This window comes from Podarcis vaucheri (genome assembly GCF_965113315.1).
Source record: "Podarcis vaucheri genome assembly, contig: HAP1_SCAFFOLD_262, whole genome shotgun sequence".
NCBI lineage: Eukaryota > Metazoa > Chordata > Lepidosauria > Squamata > Lacertidae > Podarcis > Podarcis vaucheri.
In genome coordinates this window covers 1-7,500 of record NW_028118684.1, presented here as the reverse complement: position 1 = coordinate 7,500, position 7,500 = coordinate 1, and the positions used below count along the sequence as shown (strand labels likewise).

The 7,500-nt window shown below is 41.3% G+C and overlaps 1 long non-coding RNA gene across 1 annotated transcript in view; it reads left to right on the top strand.

Annotated features, from left to right (window-relative positions):
* Positions 1-5,749, top strand: part of LOC309524471 — an 18,566-nt gene extending 12,817 nt beyond the window's left edge. Inside the window, exons 5-6 of the long non-coding RNA XR_014215938.1 lie at positions 771-827; positions 4,740-5,749. This is a non-coding gene — a long non-coding RNA (uncharacterized lncRNA). The remainder of the gene's footprint in view (positions 1-770; positions 828-4,739) is intronic.
* Positions 5,750-7,500: the final 1,751 nt, after the last annotated feature.

Genomic DNA, 7,500 nt, shown 5'->3' with positions numbered 1-7,500 from the left:
TGAGAAAAGAATTCCCATCCTCCAGCAGTCTTGAGAATGAATTGTCAGGCTTCCTGCATGTGTGTGGGTAGTCCGCTAAAGTCAGAAAGGAATTACTTTCACTTGATTTCTAGAACAGTAACTGTATTGGTCTATTGTATATTTTAAAAACCCCTTGGTTTTTTATTATTTGAGAGTAACCTCATCTAACTCTGCGCCACTAACTTCTGAGTAGACTTGCATAGGATGGGGAATGCTTATCTGAGACAGCCATGGTGAAAATTGAAGCGGAGTCTTCTTTATTCCAGATTAGTTAATCCAGAACTATCATCAGATCTGTCTCTGCCCACCAGCAGATTTCCCCTGCTGCTCTCACCCCTCAGATTTCCCCCGAGGGAATGAGGCGTTTGGAAGAAAAATGTATACATACCCTGTATGTTAAACCAATCCTTTATGTTGGTTGTTGTTTTTTTTAAAAAAATATCTATGAAGCCAGCAGCAGTAGGGGAAATGGAAGTAATTCTAGGTGGTAGCACTTTTTTGTTTCTTGTCTCACTGAGCTAGGAGTAGAGCAAACATCATTTATTTACCATTTCAACATCTTAGTCTGCAAGCAGCGTTGAGTAAGGTTAGAAATGTACAATAAACTCAGAAAACGTTCTTAAAACGCCTGCTGAAATGATAGGAAGTCTTCACTAGCTGTTGGGCATTCAACTGGAAAGGCACCTGTTGTTATGATGATGATGATGATGATGATGATGATTAATAATAATAATTGTGTCTGATCTCAGCTGAGAGAGAGTGCCGCAGAACCATGCATCTCAGCCAAAGGACACCACTAACAGCAGGTATGAATCTAGGTGAGGCAGTGGCCTCTCGGTGGCAGAGACCAGTTGGAAGGACCCTGCTGCTGTCTGCGCCCCTGCCTGCATGCTCACCTCTTCCACTATGTGGGTGTGTGTCCACCACTGGCAGATGGTGGAAACATTGTGCAAATCCAGGAAATGAAAGAACTATTGGGAGTGGGTGGGTTCCTTGCCACTCCCCAGCCTGAGTGGGAAAATGAGAATCTTGAGAACTACTGATAAGCACATATTAGGAAACCAATCTTCTTCCTTCCTTCCTGAATGGGGATAGAATTAGTTATTACATTGGTCTGGCATGCTAAACAAGCAACATCGTTAGAATCCATTAATGGAATAGTATTTTGGAATGTGGCAGAGTTTGGAATCCCTTCAAGTCTAAGGAGTCCCATCTGCCATGCAACAAGGTGGTGCAAGATAACCTCTGATACGTCTTGCTTCTCGCTCGGCTCAGGTTATTCCACCGTTTGTATCAAATGAAAGGAACCGATAAAAGTTGGGGGGGGGAGAAGGGAGGAACCAATATGTAAAAGAACTTGTTTCAATTTATGCAAACCTTCCGTTTTCTGAAGTCCATGAGAAGGTCAAAGTGAAAGTTCAAAGTCAGAAGCCATGAATCTTTCAGACACTGATTCTGATCAGAGAAATAAATGTGAGTTATGCTAGTATTTTCAATGATATATGATTTGCTGGGATGCAGAGCAATCCTAATGAGGGGCTAGGGAGGTGAAGAATGGCAGATGTTCTGCTGCATTTGAAGCCTGCTGGCTAAACACAGAAGAGCAATGGGTTGGTTTGTTTTTTTTGCTGTGCCCTGGATACAAAGGCTTCCATTGCCCTGCCTTGAAACTCCCTATTGGCTGGAGGGAATTAGGATTGTAGCCATAAATACTATTATGGCATCAGGTTAGTAATTTTGTCCAGTTATTCTGACACTTGCAGCCCCAATCCCATTCATATCTCCTCGGAAGCGAGTTCCATTGAGTTCATTGGTGCTTAGTCACTACTAAATATGCTTAACTCTCCAGTTTTATTGAAGCAAATGTATCGCCACTCCTTAATTACATAATAGAAGTGTTTGTTTTCTGGGCATTTCTCTAAAACACAAGTTTCTGTATGGCGATACTGAGCTCTAAATATTGACCAGATTTCAAATAATTACTTTAACCATGCCCAAAGCTTAAGCATGCACTGTGTTTGTTTGTTTTTCCTCTGAATGGAAGACTGCAGTGCCATATAAAAAACAGCCTTCAATGTGGTTTCAAACAAGCTTGGCTATGAGGCAGAATGGGCTGCTATTTGAGAAACACAACCTCATTGAGTGTGCAAAACCAAGTGTGGTGTTCTCCGAATCCAGCCTGCTTTTTGTGGAGCTGATAATAAAAACCTTCCTTTTGAATACTTACAGTGTTGATGGTTTCCATTTTCAAGAGTTGCTTTATTCCTATTTTACCATCTTGCCAAAACTAAGATACCATGCAGCATAATCCCAGGCATGTTTACTCAGAAATAAGCCCTGCTATAGTCAGTGGAGCTTACTCTCTGCTAGGTTTGTTTAGGATTGCGGTCTTAAAAGTGCAGCAGCTTGCTATTGTGTCAGTAACCATGGGCATATTTGTAATTATTGTTTGAATAAAATTAAGGCATTTACGCTTCTAAATGTTATAAATATACTGAACAGAACAATTTTCTTACAGCAGTAAACTAGATTTTATAAAGTGTTGCATATATTTCAGTTTTTCCCTATAAACATTGGTCAGCCTCCACAGCCCTGCTACACACCCCTGGCAAATGTTCATCCCATTGTTGTTCTGGAAATTTTACATCTCTGTTCCACATATTCCTGGTTGTTTGTTGATCGTTTCTTTTAAATGGCTACGTTTCTTAACTCAGTGTTATCCGTAATGTCAGCATGGGAAAAATTAGCAGTGAAATTCTAACGATGTGTTTTAAATCGCCGATGGTGTAGAATAAAGGCAGTCTATCCTTTTTGCTTTGTGAGCACACTGTTTTACCAGTTCCGTTTGGCAGCTGACAGAAATATTAGCAAATTGCAAAATATTCAGAATGCTACAGTGAATATGTAAGACATTTGCTTTCATATACCACCTCCGCCCAGGATAGCAGAGACCATAAGAATAAATCCATCACTAAAACTACCCCACTGTGCTAAAGGTCAACAGAGATCCTTAGGGGTGAAGTGGCACTTGCCTATCAAAATGCTAAAAACCGAGAGGTGAAAGAAATCAAGTACAACCATTATCCATTTCAGAATATGAGGCATTCAAATTCCAGTGTATCAAGCTCATGCTCTGATACCCAGAACAGAATGGCACAGCATGGCTCCATTCCATGACAAAGAGAGTAAGAATAATGGAAAATAATGCAAAGTTAGCCTCTTCTTGTTAAAAGACGTCGTATTCTAGTGGCCGTCTTCTATCACAGCGCGGATAATAATGGCATTTTAGTCTTAGTGTATGGTTAAGGAAAGCCCTAATCTAATAATTGCCAAAACTGGCCTTTGTATTCCATGCATGAATATTTGCACACATGGCAGAAGAACTGTGTTCTGTCGTTTGTACCATGAGGAAAGAGTAAGCAACCGAGAGCTCTCAAAATGAAACAACATTCCCAACTTGAAATTGTTCATAAGAGACATATGGAAAAGTGACAATATTGCCACATGCCGTCTCATTTAGAGGTAAACAAATCACACATGAATACATCTTAACACAACTGAAGACTTATTTCACTTTTCACGGCTGAGGCTTCTCACCGTGTTTAAACAAGCAAATGCCAATCACAAGTGATTCAGGACTAAGTATCTTGCTTGTCTACTATGCAAGTAGGAAAAAAGAGAGAGAGAAATTCATAGTCTATGGATTAATAATAATAATAATAATAATAATAATAATAATAATAATAATTTATTTGTACCCCGCCCATCTGGCTGGGTTTCCCCAACCACTCTGGGCGGCTTCCAACAAAGATTAAAAATACATTAAAATGTCACACATTAAAAACTTTCCTGAACAGGGCTGCCTTCAGATGTCTTCTAAATGTCAGGTAGTTGTTTATCTCTTTGACATATGATGGGAGGGCGTTCCACATGGCGGGCGCCACTACCGAGAAGGCCCTCTGCCTGGTTCCCTGTAGCTTTGCTTCTCGCAGTGAGGGAACCGCCAGAAGGCCTTTGGCGCTGGACCTCAGTGTCCGGGCAGAACGATGGGGGTGGAGATGCTCCTTCAGGTATACTGGGCCGAGGCCATTTAGGGCTTTAAAGGTCAACACCAATTGTGCTCGGAAACTTACTGGGAGAGGTACCAAATCCAAGTTTCTGTTTTCAAATCCCTTTCCCCTCATGCTGTGGGCACTTGTATGTGGCTATATTACTTTTTTGCACATGCTCAATACATTCCACTCCTAATTCCTCTTCATGGTCTTTGTACGCACACACAGCTTCTGTACCTGTGCAAAGCAGTGTTACTCCCTACTTTCCAGAATTTGTGTCTAATATGCATGCCTTCAGGAGCAGAGCAATATGTGCCACTGCTTTCTGCAGGAGTAGTTCACCACCTTTGAAAAGACCAAGTAATATGTTTCTTTGTGCATTCTAGGGCAATGAGCTCTGACTCACAGCCCTGTTCTTTACAGAGGACTATGTACACTTACTTATGCATTCCTTTAGTCCATTAAAAGAAGAGGGAAGGGCGAGTCAAATGTTTTCATCCTGGAAAGTAACTGTCTCTCTGAATGTAACCTTTCTTGTAAGCAGTTTGTTCACACAGATAAAAGATGTTGTTTAGTAAGAAGGAGCACATGTAATCTCAATTGAATGGCCTCTTTCTATGTTTGAACAATGCAAAAGCTATTCAGAGTAACACTCTCATTTTATAGCCGTGCCAGTATGAATCCCAGAATCGTCGAGTTGGAAGGGACCCTGAGGATTATACAGTCCAATTCCCTACAATGCAGGAATATTCAGCTGTCCCATATGAGGATCGTACCTGTAACCTTGACATTATCAGCACCACGCTCTAACCAACCGACCTATCCAGTTTGAGCTTAACAAAATACCGAATATGAGCTAGATCATTTAATCCATTCTCAGCTTAATGGACGGCCTTGGCCAAGTCACTATCAACTTCGCCTAACCAACATCACAGGGGCATTGTGAGGATTCAGGAGGTGCAAAGTTCCAATAGATTGTATAGATAATATAACTGAAAAGACTTGACAAGCTCAGGAGCGGCTAGTGCAATTGGAGCCGAGCCATTTGCAAGGATGGGGCAAGGTGGCAGCAAAGACTGGGCTGGGAGCGGGGGCATCAGAGGAAGTGCAAGATTGGCTTTGCTAATGCACCTGCCCAGCACTTTCCTGGCTAAGTGGCAGAGACACTGGTGTTGGGAAGGTAGCTTTTAAGCATCACTCCACCAGCTGCTCCTGGCCAAACCAGCAAGGATCCTTAATGGAAAGTATACATAGAACAAATTTCCATTTTGAAGAACTGCATTGCTTTGTGGCCCTGCAAAGTGTACTTCCCATTGTGACTGCATCCCGAAAGAAAAGCTCTGTTTGCCTTTGTAACCAAGACACCACAACCTAGACAGTGATCCCACTATGCGCCAGTGCGTATTTAAAAACTAGACGCACCTTTTCAGATTTCGCTAGGCTATTGCAGTCATCCTTTTTATCAGAATGTAACTGGGGAAGCACCATGGAAAGAGCAGTTGTGCTATCAGCACATCCAGGTGGCCATGCGACATCCGTTAACGTGTAAATGCTCACTGTTGCATGCAAATATATATTTGGCTAGTTGGCCTAGATAATGTTTTGCCTGAGAGGCAAGAGCTCTTGGGGTTCATCACTGGCACAAGCTCTCCTTGCTAACATGATCCTTATTATTAATGACTCTTACATCTCATAGAATGCTTTCAACCAAGATTTGGGAAGGTCTTTTTTGTGCTTGAATGCAAGAACAATTAGGTAGCCTAAATTTCTGTTATGCTTTCATGCTCCAGGGCTTCTTCCCAAAATGTTTCCCGTGGACTGCTCTGGAAGTATTTATCCAGTAAATGAACCAGAATTGCTCCTGCCAAACCTGTTCGTTGCGCTGCAGAAACAGGGCGTAACACATTTTGTTTGCTCTCTTTGGCCCAGTGCGCTCTCACAATAAGGCAGGACGGGAACGTTCCAGCCATGTGAGTTTGGCCGATGGGCTGGATTTTGACTCCTTTAGCACCCTGCAGGAGTGGAATGGGTATATAATTATAGGCTACCCCAGAGGGCTGTTGTGAGAACAAATCCAGTTATGAACCTATAGTATTTTGGAAATTAAAAACACTACAAGGCTAGTACGGAGTCCATACCTAATGACATGCTGCCCTGCGATGTTATTTTCCAAACTCCGAGTCTGCTAATGTTTATATGGAATCATATTCTTTCTCAGAATATCGCAGTACTTAGTGCTGCAAGCTGTGATTGACTCATGATTTCAAGCAGGGGTGGGGCAGGTCTTTTTAGGATGACATTTTCCTTACCTTTCCATAGCTCAGAATGGTAGATAATGTTTTAATAAATGGTATTTCAGGGGGGAGAGAAAGAAAAGAAATATATGATTTGATAAAATTATTACACCAACTAAATTCCATCAAAATGTCACAGTTGTTATGTGCTTAAAAAGCTTCTGCTCCTCTATTATTAAGTGATAAAGGATTATAATTTGATAAAAATGGATACTAAAATGACTGATTTTTAAAAGTGTGCTTCAATAAAATTCAGCATAAAAATTCAAAGCAAAATGTAAAAAAAGGATTTTCTTTATTATTTTAAATCTACACATTTTTAAATATTTCAGTGTGTGAGTGTTATATTATAGTACAATAGTACCATACATACTTCTGAGCTATCATCAGTTATTATGACTTCTTATAGTCTGCGTTTTTAGTCTCATGGATCTTTGCTACAATGATACAGGGGGCACTCCATGAAGTGGCAGTATTGCACATCATTCACCTGTGCTTTGTGGAATGGATGGACAGTGGACTGAGCTGCTTCAGTATTAAACATAACCTGAATATCTCTTGTATTTGCTGATGATAGTGATGCACAATTAACACACTGATATGCATAGGGCTTCTAATTGCCTGGTGTGTGTCACTTAAGCAGACAAGTATTCTCTCTGCTTATTTTTTGTAGTGATGGACAGAACTCAGCGCCACCACTTCAAAGCAAATGACTCAGTCCAGCTAACACAGTCTCTGTGCAGGAGCAGGTCTCCGTGTGTGGCTCTGTTGCACTGGGTGCACAAAAGCCTTTTGTGTGTGTGGGTGTGTTGGGGGGAAATCATTGCACCCTGCAACAATGTCATTGCCCCACATCAATATATATCTGAAGTTTATGTACAATGTGCAGTTGTGTGTATTAGGAGCATGAGGTGAGCTACCAAAAGTTGTTCTCCTCCTTTCTCGAAAAGCCAATGAAACTGATTGACGGTCAGTTCAGAACAAGGAGCTATGTCTTCACATAATGTAAAACTTGTTGTCAGAAGATGGGTTGATGGCCAGTAGCTCAAATGACTTTCAAAAATGGATAGGTAAGATGAATTCCTAGGGCACAGGCCCATCAGTGGCTACCTTCCATGACAACATGGTACGTA